This window comes from Onychomys torridus, chromosome 10 (genome assembly GCF_903995425.1).
Source record: "Onychomys torridus chromosome 10, mOncTor1.1, whole genome shotgun sequence".
NCBI classification, from domain to species: domain Eukaryota; kingdom Metazoa; phylum Chordata; class Mammalia; order Rodentia; family Cricetidae; genus Onychomys; species Onychomys torridus.
The window spans coordinates 8403130-8419818 of NC_050452.1; the positions used below are offsets into that span (position 1 = coordinate 8403130).

General features: G+C 44.1%; 1 protein-coding gene across 3 annotated transcripts in view; it reads left to right on the top strand.

The window, feature by feature from the left end:
- Positions 1–16689, top strand: part of Commd1 (copper metabolism domain containing 1) — a 120817-nt gene that overhangs the window by 43883 nt on the left and 60245 nt on the right. The window lies entirely within an intron of this gene.

A 16689-nucleotide genomic window follows, 5' to 3' on the forward strand; every position in this document is an offset into this window, starting at 1 on the left:
CAGATGCTGGATTAGACTCCCAGTGACCTGGCTCATATTTTCTCAGAGGGGAAGAGTGGAAAGAAACTGGTAATTAGAGACTGTCCAGACCACTGAGTTAATTATATTTATTTTTTGATAAATAATCCAATAAATGCTTTTATCATATCCTCTACTAGAAATATATTTCTTTTCTTAATGATAAACATAATCTCTTTAGCTGGCAGTTTTCTTTACATCACTGTTCATTAGTTTTTTTTTCAATGTAATTCCATACTGACTTTAATTTTAAAACTTTTTGTTAATTAAAAATTAGAATGTTGCTGAGTGATAGTGTCACACGCCTTTAATCCCAGCATTTGGGAGGCAGAGGCAGGAGGATCTCTGTGTGTTTGAGGCCAGCCTGGTCTACAAAGTGAGTTCTAGGAGAGCCAGATCTACACAGAGAAACCCTGTTTCAAAAAACGAAAACAAATCAAAACAAATTAAAATCTTTTATTCAGTTAGTATAAAATAGTACTAATTGCAGCAGTGGACTTGGTTTATTTCATGCTGAAGTCTAGTCAGTTAATCATTATGCTGTATAGTGCATATGCTCACAGAACCAGACACACACACACACACACACACACACACACACACACACACACACAATTATATGCTTCCTAAATCAAACATGTGACAGATTAGGAAGGTACGATAGGGTCTGGTGAAATAATTCAGTAGATAAAGGTAAGGTGCTGGCTGCCACACCTGATAACCTGAATTTGATCTCTGGGACTTACTGATGGAAGAGAAAAGTTGACCTCTGACCTTCACACAGGTGCCAAGGATGTACATGCTCTGCCCCCAATACAAAATAAGCAAAAATGTAACTAAAAAAATTAAAGAAAGGTATAACAATTAGACTTGACTATATGAGTTTGTCTGGTATCCATATATGCTGTTTACTTTTTTTTCTGAGACAGGGTTTCTCTGTGTGTGTGGCCATGGCTGGCCTGGAACTAGCTTTGTAGATTAGGCTGGCCTGGAACTCAGAGATCCGCCTTAGGCTGTTTACTTTTTATTCTGACAATATACACATCCTTCAGTGTCACTAAGAGGATTAGTTTTAGGACACCATGTCCCTGCACAGATACCAAAACCCATGCTCAATTCCTTTACATAAAATTACAATATTTGCATATAACCTACATATCTCCTCATTTATTTTTAAATAATTCTAGATTACTTATAATTCCTAAAACAATATAAATTATTGTTATACTGAATTGTTAGGGAATAATAACAAAATCTGAGTATTTTTAATTTGTGGTAGGTTTTACTCTTTAGATGTGGAGCCTGCCAGTAGAAGAACTTGGTTGTATTTCATGTTGTCTTTAAGTACTTAATATATGGTCAGGGATATGTGAATATACATTTCTATTTCATGAATCTTAGGAAATTATTATGATATTTCTTTAACCTAGTATTTTCCTAATACTTCTTGAACTAAGATTATAGTATGCATTTTTAATTTTAGTATAATAGTTTGTAAACCATGCAGTGAAAAGGAAGGAGCTTTGATACACAGAACAAAACAGCTGAATCTGAACATTATTTACTAGGTAGATACACAAAAATTATATATGACTCTGTTTACATAAAATTCTAGAGAATACCAGTGATATAAAATGATAGAAGTAAAGCAATGACTTTTTAAAAAAGATTTATTTTTATTGTTTTTACTTGTATGTGTCTTTGTGTATATAAGCCAGGTGTGTGTGGGTGTGTGGGTGCCTAAGGAGGCCAGAGAGGGTGTCAGATCCCGTGGACCTGGAGTTAAAGGTGGTTCTGAGCTGCTGATGTGGGTGCTAGGAATGAGACTCAGGTCTTCTGGAAGAGTAGTCACTGAGCACCTCTCCAACCCCAAAACAATGATTTTTAAGATGTAGACTTTTGCAGTCCCCTTAGGACTGCTTTGGTTCTATGTTTTAGCATATTGTATTTTCATTTGATTCTAGGAATTTTTTAAACACACTATAAAATATTTATTTAATAAAAATAATTTTGTAGAACACTGTATACATAATATCATGTAGTTTAAAAAAGTAATTTTGTAATCTAACAGAACTTAATAAAAAGTACAACAAATTGTTTTCACTTCTTTGCAAAACTTTATACAGTACAATTAACATGCTGGGTCCAGAATTCTATAAATATAGCTATATAGTGAGATACAAACATTTGTTTTTATTTAAATAGGTAAATAAAAAGGATGAGACTGGGTGCTCAAACTTTGAATTAAATTCCAGGGAAATGTTGCTTTGATAATGTGAACAATTTGATTGTATTGCAATGCATGCTATTTCAAAAAATAATAAATCCTTCAAATACAGCACCTTCCCTGTACAGCAACAGGGGGACGCTTTTGTTCTTTTTCTTTTTTCTTTCTTTTGTTTTGTTTTTTCGAGACAGGGTTTCTCTGTGTAGCTTTGCGCCTTTCCTGGATCTTGCTCTGTAGCCCAGGCTGGCCTCGAACTCACAGAGATCCGCCTGGCTTTGCCTCCCGAGTGCTGGGATTAAAGGCGTGTGCCACCACCACCCTGTGACGCTTTTTTTTTTTGTTCTTGATGGCAACTGTGTAAAGAAAGCATTGACCTGGTGAGTTCCCACCCAAATAGACCACACAGATTGGTCCGGCTGGTGTGTGCCGCCCTTTCCCACAGTGTGGCCCTGGGCATACTTGTGAGAAAAGCCTTCTTGCCTTTCTCAACAGCATCCATTTATTTATTTATATGTTCTTGTTTTTTTGAGGTAGGGTTTCTCTGTGTAGCCCTGGCTGTCCTGGATCTCGCTCTGTAGCCCAGGCTGGCCTCGAACTCACAGAGATCCACCTGGCTCTGCCTCCCGAGTGCTGGGATTAAAGGCGTGTGCCACCACCACCCGGCTTAACAGCCTCCAATTTTAATTTGCTCTTTTAGCACTAACACAGTTTATTACTGTCAGAAGCTGGCCATTCTGCTTGCTAGCCTAGAACTGCAATGTCCTTTTTTAAATTTTCATTTATTTATTTATTTATTTATTTATTTATTTATTTATTTATTTATTTATTTATTTATTTATTGTGTTACATATGTATGCCTGTGGACCAGAAGAGGGCGCCAGATCTCATTACAGATGGTTGTGAGCCACCATATGGTGGCTGCTGGGAATTGAACTCAGGACTTTTGGAAGAGCAGCCAGGTCTCTTAACTGCTGAGCCGTCTCTCCAGCCCCCATTTTGTTGTTTTATACTGCTTGCTATTTTCTTCATATCTCCTTGCTTCCTTACTGCCTAGTGTAGTCCATTGGTCCCCATGTCTTGTGGGTATTTTATTCTCCTCTTCAGTGTGTAGGAACCCTTCCAGTGGCCTCTGTGGTTCTGGATTAGTGTGTGTTTATTACGGAGACTTTTTTCTCTCCAGTTGTGAAGAGAAAAAGAGCCATCCGTTGAGGAAGTAGCTGGCAGTTGTTTTTCAGAGTTTGAAACACACCGTGATTCCACCCTCCTGACTTGTAGATTTCCTGTGGGGAATGTGCTGCTATTCTGATGGCTTTACCTTCGTGTGTGCTTCCATGCTTTTCTCTTGCGATTTTCAATGCTCGTTGTTCTGTGCAATGTTTAACAGTAGTATGGCATGATGTTGTTTGTTTGGCATTCTGAATGCCTCCTGTCTCTGGGTGACAGTCTCTTCCCTATATTTGGGAAATGTCTGCTGTAATTTTGTCAAATGTATTTTCTGTACCTCCGACTTAAATAACTTCTCCCTCTTCTCTGTCTTTCATCAAGCCTCTCATACATTCTCTTTGTCGTTTCTTGCTTTTGTGGTATAGGAAATTGAACCCAGGACATACATGCTAAGTAAGCACTCCACCACTCAGCCATACCCCAGCCTTCTCCTCTTTTGTACTTTCTGCTTTTGAGGTAGGATTTCAGAAAGTTGCCTTGGCTTGCCTTAAGTTTCTGTGAGCCACATAGGTTTCGACCTTGTGATCCCCTTCCTCTGCCTCCCAAATAGCTGGTATTACAGCTAATCGGACATGCCACTATGGAAGTGCAGTGTAAGCCAATTAAAACGGTCATCTCTTCCATTACAGTGCTTGTTGAAGGAGCAGAGAAACAAGGGCAGAATGGTATGTTCATGTAACCTTTCACTTGGGGACAGTGCGAGGCCTGTTTCTCTGCACTCCCTCCGTGGGTGGGTTTGGGGTGCTGGGAGTATCTCTGCTTGGTCCGCTTCAGTCTATAGTTCAGGCGAGATTGGCACCTTCTGTAAGACTGCTTGGTTCTCATGAGATTTCGTCTCTAGCTCGAGGCATTCTGCAGGCTAGGCCTCTGACACTTGCTGTGGATCTGTAGAGTGAACTGTGTAGGAGGGATGTTTGCCTCTAGACGTCACCACTGCTGACTTAGCAGGGCTTTTAAGAATGACTTTGTAGAGCTGGAGAGATGGGTCAGCGCTTAAGGGCACTGTCTGCTCTTCCAGGGACTCAAGTTTGATTTCCAACACCCAGATGGTGGCTCACAACTATTGGTTAACTCCAATTCCGGGGGATCCATTGCTCTCTTCTGGCCTCAGTGAGCACCAGGCATGCATGTGGTGCACAGACATACCTGAAGACAAAATACTCATACACATAAAATTTAAAAGAAAGAAAGAAAGAAAGAAAGAAAGAAAGGTATGGCTTCTTACCTGGACATGCCTGTAATCCCAGCATTTCAGTTGCTGAAGCAGGGGGATCACAAGTTTGAGCTCAGGTTGAAGAAATGGCTCTTTACTCAGGAAACTGAAGAAAGTGGTTATGAGTAACACTGGGTAAAACTTTGAGGAGCTTTGTCATTTCAGTTGGTTGTGGTCACTTTAAAAATCACTAATGTAGCTGGGCCTGGGGGTGCACACCTACTGTCCTAGTACTTGGAGGCAGGGACAGGCAGCTTTGAATGATTTCCAGGTCAGTCTGGTTTAGAGAATTTCAGAACAGCAAGAGTTATAGAGAGACCTGTCTAAAAAATACCCCCTCTCCTCACTGCTCATCTGGAAGGCTGTACAAGTGAGCAGTGTAATATCAGTCTCTGTTAGCTTTGCTATACGCTGTACTGACATATGAGGCAAGATGAGTGTGTTGCCTAGATAATTTTTCAGTGACTGTTTTTTTCAAAACCAAAGCCTTTGTGCTTGGGCCTGTGTGGGCTTTTTTTTTTCTAAGTCAGGAGACCAAAATCTCCACCCTCAGCTCATGTAAGCACTCTGTGTTCTGAGCATCCATCTAAGGAGGAGCTAGGAACATTGACCACTGGTTGTTTCATTTCAGATCACCATATCCACTTCCATATTCCACAGTCATTCCATCCTTGGAGAGGGAAAGTCTTAGGTCTCCTGTCTCCTCCCACTTGGCTGCCTGCTGATTAAACTCTTCATTTGAGTGATTTGCACACTACACTGTGTATAAAATATGCTCCAAAACTCGAGGAGCTAACATTTGCATCTGATTTCTTCCTGAGAACTGCAGCTTTCTGATCCAAAGCTGAAACTTACGAAATTAAGAAGTTGCCACAGACAGAACCAGTTCTCTGAGTTTGTAAATATACCCTGCATTTAACGTGGTTGTCACCTTGGGCAGTAACTTAGTAAAGGTTCTGGTGATTGTTGTTAGTTGTTGTTCACTCTTTCTCTTTTGGAGGTCTGCTACTCAGCTCCCAAATAAATACACATGAAGGCTTATTCTTTTTTTTCCTAAATTAATTTAATTTTACATATCAGCCATGGATTCCCTTGTCCTCCCTCCTCCCACCCCCAGCCTCCCACCCCCAATACTCCCCCCATTCCCACCTCCTCCAAGGCAAGGTTTCCCCTGGGGATTCAGCTTGGCCTGGTAGATTTAGTGGAGGCAGGTCCAGTCCCCTCTTCCCTACACCAAGGCTGAGCAAAATATCTCAGCATAGGCCCTAGGTTCTAGAAAGGCAGCTCATGCACTAAGGACAGGTCCCGGTCCCACTGCCTGGGGGCCTCCTAAATAGCTCAAGCTAATCAACTGTCTCACTTATCCAGAGGGCCTGATCCAGTTCCATGGGAGCTCCTCAGCTATTGGTTCATAGTTCTTGTGTTTCCACTAGTTTGGCTATTTGTCCCTGTGCTTTTTCCAATCATGGTCTCAATGCCTGGCCTTAGCTTGGCTTGTTTCTTGCCAGCTTTCCCTAACTTAACCTGTCTACCTTTTGCCTCTGGGCTTTTCCCATTCTCTTCTGTAAGTCTTATTCTTACTCCGTGGCTTGCTGTGTAGCTGGGTGGCTGGCTCCTGGGTCCTCCTCCTCTGGCTCCTTCTTGATCCTCTCCTACCAGTTTCTCCTGCTGTTTATCATTGTTGCCTGCCAGCCCCACCTATTTTTCTCTCCTAACTCACTCCTGCTGTCCAGCTCTTTATTAGACCACCAGGTGTTCTGGACAGGCACAGTAACACAGCTTCACAGAGTTCAACAAATGCAACATCAACAAAAGTGACACACCTTGAAATAACATTCTACAGCAGTGACTGCCATTTTGTTTCCACCTATCCCTTATTCTCCCATTTTTAACCCTCAGGCAGTAGGAAGTAGTTCAGTTGGTAGAAGAGCCAACACAAGCAAAAGCAAGATGCTGTGACTCTCATGGCCACTGACTGAATCAGGCTCACTGAGGGGCTCTAAAGCTCACAGCTGCTGGACTGCATCCCAGATGAGGGCTGCTGCTTCAGGTTGAGTAGGACAGGCTTCTCTGAGGAGGTAGCTGAATATTGAATAGCAGGAAGGAGCCAATCTCAGGAAGATATGGCGGGCAAAACTTACAGTCAGAGGTACAGCCAAGCTGAGAAGTTAGCCTTGGTAAGAAATCTGAATTGTTTTCCGAGTGTAATTGGAAACCACCAGAGAGCTTCGTACAGGCACTGGTGTGTGTAATGCTGTGATAGGATCATTTTGATTCCATTGTAGGGAATGGACTGAGTCAGGACTGAAGTCAGGGTGCTGAGGTTTGGAGGACGGGGTGGGGCGGGGCAAAGAGGTCTACTCATTTCAGTTTCTTTGCATACTAAAAGCGTTCTCATTTGCTTCCACACGCTCACGTGACAAGAGTCTGCCTTAGTTGCCTTTCTGTTTCTGTGACAATACACCACAACTAAGGCAGCTGTAGAGAGTTGACTGGAGCTCACAGTTCCAGAGGCTTGAGTCCATAGTCACAGCAGCTGCGAGCAGGGCCGTGAGCAGGGCAGCAGGGCCGTGAGCAGGGCAGCAGGGCCGTGAGCAGGGCAGCAGGGCCGCGAGCAGGGCAGCAGGGCAGAGGGCAGCAGGGCCGTGAGCAGGGCAGCAGGGCCGCGAGCAGGGCAGCAGGGCAGGCTATGCTATGAGCAGGGCAGCAGGGCCGCAGGTGTGGCTCCAGAGCAGTAGCTGAGAGCTCACATCTTTATAGGAAAGTAAGAGGCAGAGAGAACTACCTAGGAGTAGTATGGCCTCTTGAATTCTCAAAACCCACCCCCTACGACTACCTCCTCCAACAAGGCCACGCCTCCTAATTTTTCCTAACAGTTCCACCAAGGAGGGAACTAAACATTCAAGTATATGCCAACTGGTAGCGCATGCCTTTAATCCCAGCACTGGGAGGCAGAGGCAGGCGGATGTCTGTGAGTTCAAGGCCAGCCTGGTCTACAGCGTGAGTTCCAGGACAGTAAGGACTACACTGAGAAACCCTGTTTCAAAACAACCTGAAACAATCAAACAAACAACAGCAACAATAACAACAGAACATTCAAATATATGAGCCTTTGGGGGTCATTCTAGTTCACACCACCACAGGACCCCAACATCAAAAACAAAATACTCATCTTTCTGTTAACAAGATGTAGAAGTTCAGAAGCAGATGCATCCAATATTCTACTTTAAAAAAAAAAAAGAAAGAAAATGAATTGCATGTGAAAGGATGCTAATCTGCGCTGGTTTCGGCACTGGTTACTTTGTGGAAAGGTCATGGTCAGGACAGAACCCATTGTTAGTTTTTAGAGCTTTATTAGGAGGCAAGGCGGGTAGAGGGGACCGGGCCTGGTGAGAGAGAAAGATGGTGGGATGGGGGGAGGGGAGAAGCAGAGCAGAGAGCAGAGGGAGGATGGGGTCTGCGTCGGGCTCTTGGAGCTGAGGATCAAACCCAGGGCCTTGCGCTTGCAAGCACTCTACCACTGAGCTAAATCCCCAACTGTGCGCAGGCTCTTTAAGGCACATACATAGTCACCAGCTCACACTGATGATGCACGATGCAAGGACACACCCCCACCCCCCCGCCCCTGCCTCCCTCAGTCAACTCCTGAACTGGTTATCCTTTTAAAATTTTATTATCGTAGCTTGGGTATATACTTAGGAGTAGACTTTGGATCATGCAACAGTCCTGTTCTTAAGTTTTTGAGGAACTGCCAAACTATTTTCCACAGTCGACTGTACAATTTCTCCCACAATGCATGAGGGTTCCACTTCCTGAATTTCCTCACAAACACTTATTGTCTAGCTAGTTGTGGTGGCTAACACCTGTGTCAGCATTCAGAAGGCTGAGGCAAGAAAATCACCCAGGAGTTTGAAGCTAGCCTGGGCTACATAATGAATTCCAAGCAGCTTGGGCTACAAAGTGTAGACACAAAAAAACAGAATCCCCCAAAACCACCCACAATTTACACACTTGGTCTAGAGAGAAGATTCAATGGTTAAGATCACTTGGTGCTCATGAGAGCCAGAGTGTTGACTCCCAATACCCAAATTTGGCAGTTTATAAATGTCTGTTACTCCAGTTCTTAAGGTATCCCATATCCTATGTGGGTCCATGGAGATACACACACACTTGCTTTCTGTAGATCAAAGTGTTAAACGGTCTTATTAATAAAACAAACAAAAACAAAACCAGAGCCAGATATTGGGGTTAAAGCATGAGGAATAGGAAAAGCCACAGGTAACCTCACCTCACCGATAAGATTTTTTGCATCCTGATAGGCCTCTCCAAATCAGACCAAATTAAGATAAGGCCCGGTTTAATGAGTAAAGTGTTCCTGGGTGATTCCCCAGCCCTGCAGAGAGGGACAGGGAAGAGAGACCGGAAGAACCATGTGTCTGTTTTCTGGGAAGCAGCCTATATAGCCTGTGGGAGCGGTCTTGAGCCTCTCTGGGGGAGGGGCTGTGTTTGGTGAGCTTTGAAGGGGTGAGTTTAGGGAAAGAGATGGGGGAGGGGAGTTGAGGTGGATCTTCCACCAGAACATTCCAGACTCTTCGGGTACAGGGATGCCAGGGTGCCAGGGGTTGAGGTGGAGCTCCCACCCAACCATTCCAGACTCTTTAGATATAGTGGCACCGGTTCAAGTCTGGCTGCTTCCTGCGGGCATGAGGCAATGTGGGCAAGAGGAGTCGGGAGTTGGTGTGCTCACGTTCAGTTCAGCTGGAAGTGTGAGGGGAGGAACATCTGGTTAATTGTCATCCTGGAGACCTCAGGCATCTGTTTCTTGAGGAGGCAGGCAAGGCAAGTTTCTAGGAAAAACTAGCTTATTAACATCTGTCCTAGCTGTACTGAAAAGATGATGCACAGAGCAGAGGAGCAGATAGGTCTTTCATTGGGACATCCTGGAAAACCAGAGGGTGGAGGGTCCCAGCTGCTTGACAGAATGTCCACAGAATAATGTTCAGTGTAGACAAAGCAAAGACATACAACTGCCTACATATAATATAATCCAAACTTAAATTTTTATGCTGACAAAACACACATAACAAGGAGCTGGAGAGACGGCTCAGTGGTCAAGAGCAGTGGCTGCTTCCCAGCGGACCCGGGTTTGACTCCCAGCACTGACATGGCCGCTCACAGCCGTCTGTACCTCTGTAACACCCTGTTCTGGCCTCTTCAGACATGCGTGCACATGGTGCATGGACATACCGTTAGGCAATCACCCATACACCCATACACATGAAAAAAAATAAGAAGATTGCATAAGAAGACATATAACCTAAAACAACCAATGCCATTTTATCACATTCAAAATGATGTTCAAACATCACAATTCAAATTTTATAAATGGATGTGTGCTTAAACAAGAAAACAGCATCAACAACAAAGAAAATACAAAAAAGAGGCACTTGAGAATTGGTTGCTTAGTTGGTAGAATGCTTGACTAGCATGCATGAAGCCCTGGGTTTGGTTCTTAGCACCATATAAACTGGGCATGGTGACACAGGCCTGTGATCCCAGCACTTGAGAGGTGGAGGAAGGAGGGTGAGAAGCTCATCTTGGAGTACCTAGTAAGTTTAGGCCAGCCTGGGAGTGGTTGTGGGGGCAGGGAAAGAAGGAACCATTTCTGCAGTAAAAGTTTCTCCTCCTCGTCGTCGTCGTTTTCCTTCGTTACTAAAAAAGTAATTAAAACCTTAAAAACAGCAGTGTGGATGAGTACAGGTACCACAGAACAGGTGTCAGCCCCCTGGAGCTGGAGCTGTGGCAACTGTGAGCTACCTGACGTGGGTTAGGGTTGAGCTCAGGCCTCCCGGAAGAGGACCACTGCGTGCCCTTGACCGCTGAGCCCTTTCTCCCTCCCCTGTAGTGTTTGTTTATTGCACATGTATGGTGGCAGGTGACGGGCGTGAGGAGGTCAGAGGGCAAACTTCCGGAGTCAGTGCTCGTTTCTACCGTGTGGTCCTTCCTGGCAGTCAAGCTCAGGTCATCAGACTTGGCAGCAAGTCCTTTCTCCTGCTGAGCTATCTTGCTGGTCTGTGATAAACTTCTTACTGTATTTGAACTTACGTCTGTTGCGGAACTATTTTAATTTCCTTGTGTTCAGCTAAAAGTGAAGCTAGATCTAAGATCTTTCTCAACTAAACAAAATGCCTATAAGATTGACAGAGTGGTAATTATAACCCCAATGAGTTTTATTTTAAGATTTATTTATTATGTATAGAGTGTTCTGCCTGCATGTGTCCCTGCAGGCCAGAAGAAGAGGGCACCAGATCTCATTACAGATGGTTGTGAGCCACCATGTGGGTGCTGGGAATTGAACTCAGGACCTCTGGAAGAGCAGTCGGTGCTCTTAACCTCTGAGCCATCTCTCCAGCCCCCAATGGGTTTTTATAACACATATGATTATAGTCTAGGGATAAATATACTACACACATGAACTTTGCTGTGTTTGTTATGTTTCATATGCAGTACTGGGGATTAAACCCAGCATCCCCCAAATGCTAGGCAAGTTCTCAAACAATGTCATCATTCACACAGAAGCCTGGGCTTTTCATAAAATCTTCTGGAGATCTTGCTTCCCAGGAGCCTGTGTGAATTCAGAGCTGAGACATTCCCCTTCCTGTCTTGGCTCCTTAAGAGAGCTCTTTGTTCAGAAGCTCCTGTGAGCGCTAATGTCACCTTACATAATCGTTGCAATAGACTGTGTGCCACAAGAAGGTTCTCCCCCTCCCCCACCCCAATTATCTAAGGCCACCACACCAACAGGTACTGCTTCTGTGAGCTTCCTGCTGTGTTCTGAGCCTGACTAGCACACCCTAATGCTTTGTAGCCCATTAGGATTTACACACCCTCCCCCATAAAGTCTCTTATTTTTCTACTTAATGGTTTGGAGTGCATTTTACACTGAACATACAGAAAGACTCAGAATATGCCTGTGATAGATTGTTATGTAAGGATTTACAGCCTATGTGGATCTCATTAATTTGTTCAAAGTAAAAGCATGTATCCGCTGTTCAAAGCCTCCAGTGTGTTTGTTGAAGTTGAGCATCTTTACTTCAGTGAAACCCAAGGTGCTCATCTGTACTTCCCGAGCTGCTCTTTGAAACTTTTCTTAAATTTTAAAATTGCTTTCATGTATTCATTGGGGTAGGATGTGTGGCATGGCTCGAACACGAAGGTCAGAGGAAAGCTTGCTGAGAATCACTTCTCTTTCCTCCCTGTGGGCCCCAGGGAGGAGTTCAGGTCACCAGTCCTTGTGGTGCTGGCCTTCTCTGCTTGAATCATCTTGCCGCCATCTTGGCGGCTTTTCATATTGACTTAGCTTCTTTAAAACAAGATGTAAGTAAACATGTTACCCTAAGTCTTATGTTTAGATTTCTGGCCATTTATGACTACTGTGTTTGTATATTTTATTAACTTAAAGAGTGAGAGAGCATGTATGTGCGTGTGCTTGTGCGTGTGCGTGTGCGTGTGCGTGTGCGTGTGCGTGTGCGTGTGTGTGTGTGTGTGTGTGTGTGTGTGTGTGTGTGTCCGAAGGCTAACCTTGCTGTTGTTCTTTGGATTCTGTAAACCTGTTTTTTCTAAACAGAGACTCTTATTGGCCTGCATCTCACCAAGTAGGATAGGCTGGCTGGCTGGCCGTTGAGACCCAGGGATCCACCTGCCTCTGCTCTGCCCTGCCTCTGCAGTGCTGAGATGGCGTGTGCTCCCCTGTGTCAGTCATTTTATGTGGGTTCTGGGGAATGAACTGAAGGTCTCATGCTTGCACAGCGAATACCTTTGCATCTGATCAGCCTTTTCAGTCACAGAGAGGAGTTTTACAGGATCAGCTAGCCCTCCTCTTCTCTTTGGAAATAAGAATGTCTGGTATAAGAGCTACTGCCCTACAGAGACGAACGGGAACACAAGTTGTAGGTGACTCCTGCCGATAAGGTACGTGGTAATCATGCTTCCATCCCACCTTCCTCAGCCAGTGGACAACGGCACATACTTTTGGAAATGCATTGAATTAATAAGCAAGCTTGGAGAAAGAAAACCAGGAGAGAGCTCCCTTAAAATACTCCTTAAGACCTGTCTCATGCAATGTAGGAATTGAAGTATTTATTTGAATTTCTGTGTCCATTGTTTACATGCTAGCTTTTCAGTTAGTGAATACATTAGCACATTGTAGCAAACAAAACCCCCCAAAAATGTGATTGCCTGCTTTGTGCTGATGTTTGTGATGAAAAGTGAGGCTAGAAAATGTATCCAAGGGGCTGGAGAGATGGCTCAGTGGTGAAGAGCACTGACTGCTCTTCCAGAGGACCCGGTTCAATTCCCTCACCCACACGGTAGTTTACAGATGTCCGTAACTCCTGTTTAGGGGATCCAGTGCCCTCATACAGACATACATGCAGAAAAAACATCAATGTACATAAAATAAAAATAAATAAATTATATAAAAAAGGAGAAAAAGAAAAGTATCCAAAGCAGCTGAACTAGAGATTTAGCTTGTTGGGGTGGAAGTGACAGATTGGAGACTTTTCACTTCTGGTGAGACGCACATTCTGATTGTGTCGGGGATGGAGGACAATAAAAGGACGTTGGAACTGAGCCTTGGCCTTGCCTTGACCCTCAGCTTTCTGACTCTAGCTGTCCTTCCCTTTCTGTGTGGTCACTTTGAACGACTGCACACTCCCTTCCCTGGGGACTAGCGTTGTCCACCTCTTTCTCTGTCACAGTGGTGTGCCTTAACTTCTCACTGACCACGGACAAATTCATCAGTGATTTCCGAATGTTTCTCGTTGTTCAGGGCTCAGCTCATCACTTTATGACGGGTCCCTGTCTTTGACCAAGAAGTTTGTAGAATATCAGATATGTGGTGGTAGCCATGGACCAGTCTCCATGCATGTGTCTCACAGGTGCTGGCCAGATGACACCAAGTGTCCTGTCCCTCAGAAGGTCAGTGCTTTGTTTACACTCCCACTAAACAAGAAACCAAGTTGCCATTGAGGTTGTTAGCAATGTGAGTCCCACATCATAGGCACGCCATCACTCTTCTGTCCGTCACCCCAAACTGACCTTGAGAACATTTCATCCTCTGGTTCTCTGGTTTCCTCCAGGCAAGCATGCAGAGAGTTTGGAGCATGACCTCAGTGTTTGCCTGGAGTTAAACACTTGTGCTGGATTGCTTGTAGGTGCAAACCAGCACAGCACAAACCTCTCTGCACCTGGGGCACAGGGGGATAGGCAGTTCACATTTACTCTAATTGTGCCATTTTGTATGTTGTTACATTAAAAAAAAAGATGGCTTCTCTCATTAAAAACTCTGCCTTGTTTGCACAATGTACCCCCACTTCCCTCTGTACATGTCACTGACAGTGACCTGGCATGGATGAGGATTCTCAGTTCTCCACCTGTCATGTTAAAAGAGCCAGAGTTCATGTACACTGTGTAACTATCCAGATAGGATGGTTTCTTAGCATAAAGGTATAGGAATTTTTCTCCTGCATCAACATTGGTACGTATGGAATCTTTGAGTTCTGTTAGCTGCACCAATCAAACTTAATTACTATGATTAGTTGGTAGAATGGATCTTTGATAGTGTTGAATAATAAGTTTCATGATATTTAGTACTGTACTTTACTTAAATCCTGCTTTATGTACATTATTTTATTGTGTCCCTACAACAGTGTTGTGGGAAAGGTAGGCACTAGGATTTCTTTTTAATAAATGAGGATTACTTGTTCTGTAGATCACATGAGTAATTTTTTTTGCTCAAGCTAGAGGAAAATAAATCTTTCACTTCACTGTCTTTCTGTGAAGGTCACATTATCTTAAATTTGTTTGTAACAACTTCAAGTCAAACTTTTGGACACAAAAGCTAATTTAGTGGGTGGATTGTGTTTAGTAGTGAGAAGGAAGCAGAGGGAGATGGGGAGATGGAGCACTAGCTGCTCTTGCACAGAAAGGACCCAGTTCAGTTCTAGCACCAGGTGAACAGGTGGCTCCCAACCACCCGTAGCTCCAGCTTCAGGGGCTCCTGTGGGTACCTGTACACACCTGTGCATACTCAAGCATGGACACAGACACATAAATAACAATAAAAAGTAATCTTCTGCACAAACGACTACACAGAGAAACCCTGTCTCAAAAATCCCCCCCCCCCAAAAAAAATAATCTTTCTTTGTAAGTGGAGCTGATGTAAGGTCTTTGTGGCAGATGCTTCCTTGTCCTATATGAGTTTAAACTTTGACATCAATTCTAATTTTTCCTGATGCTCTTTGAAGATGTAGTGTAGTATCTCTCCTTGTATATGGTTTTATATGCAGATTGTCAATCATCTCTTATCTTTTGAATTTAAAGTTAATTTGCAAAGTACTTTAAGTTTGAGGTTTGCTTCTACTTGGCACCTGGGATTAATAAACTCAGTCTTTTGGTGGTTGATGTTTAAATTCTGGAGTTTTTAGAATAATACTTTACTTTTATGAGCTGTGTGTGAAATGGTGATATATAATGCTTTGCTTTTCTGGTGTGGACAGGAAATTTATGCTGTGCTTTGCATTTGAGTCCATTTGCTTGTGCGTATAAATCCAAATTTGCCTGTTTGTCTGCTTCAGATACTAGCCCATCAGCATCATATGCTATTTGCCATTTGCATTTCAAGAATAAACTTACATTTGCCAGCTGTGTTCCCAGTCTAGTGTTTCAGAGTGTTGGGCCTTGGAAGGGTGTCTCAGTCACTGTTCTATTGCTGTGGAGACACTGTGACCATGGTAACTCCTATGAAAGAGGTTTAGTCCATTGTCATCATGGCAGGGAGGATGGTGGCACACAGGCAGACATGGTGCTGGCAAGGTAGCAGGGAGCTTTACATCCAGAACCACAGGCAGCAGAGTAGAGAACCACCGGACCTGGCTTGGGCTTTGAGGTTTCAAAGTCCACCCCCAGTGACACACTTCCTCTAACAAGGCCACACCTGTTGTTCGAATCTTAAAAGGTCTTATAATAAAATCCTGGTACCAGATATTGGGGTAAAAGCTGAAAGATCAGAGAAGCAGAACAGCCACAGCTACCACCCATTACCTCACCAACTCCACGAATCCTCTGACTGAAATCCTCGGAGTCTTCACCTGAAAGGGTCTCAGCTGAACTGTTTTAGTTCCTGTTTCCTCACTCCTTATATACCTTTCTCTGCCCTGCCATGTCACTTCCTGGGATTAAAGGCATTTGTGCTTCCCAGTACTTGGATTAAAGGGATGTGCTACCACACTTGGCTCTGTTTCCACGGTGGCCTTGAACTCACAGAGATCCAGATGGATCTCTGCCTCCCAAGTAATAGGATTAAGGGTGTGTACCACCACTGTCTGGCCTCTATGTCTAATCTAGTGGCTGGCTCTGTCCACTGATCCCCAGGCATGTTTATTAGCATACAGAATATATCACTACCCACACCCCCTAATCCTTCTAAACAGTGCCACTTCCTGATGACTAAATATTCAAATGTATGAGTCTGGGGGAACTTTTTTATTTATTCTCTCATATATCCTGACTGCAACCTCCCCTCCCTCCACTCCTCCCAGTTCCCCTGCACATATCTCCCTTCTCCCCAGATCTACTCCTCCTTTGTTTCCCTTCAGAAAAGAGGCTTCCCAGTGACAGCAACCAAACAATGAGACTAGACACAAACCCTCATGTCAAGGCTGGACAGGGCAACCCAGTAGGAGGAAAAGGGTCCTAAGAGCAGGCAAAAGAGTCAGAGACACCCCCACTCACATACAAACACTCCAAGCTAGACAACCATAGCATGTTTACAGAAGACCTAGTGCAGACCCAGGCAGGCCCCATGACTGCTGCTTCAGTCTCTGTGAGCCCCTATGAGCCCTGCTTAGTTGATTCTGTGGGCCATGTTCTCCTGGTACCCTTGACCCCTCTGGTGCCTACAAACTTTCCTCCCCCTCTTCTGTAGGGTTCCCCAAGATCCAACTAA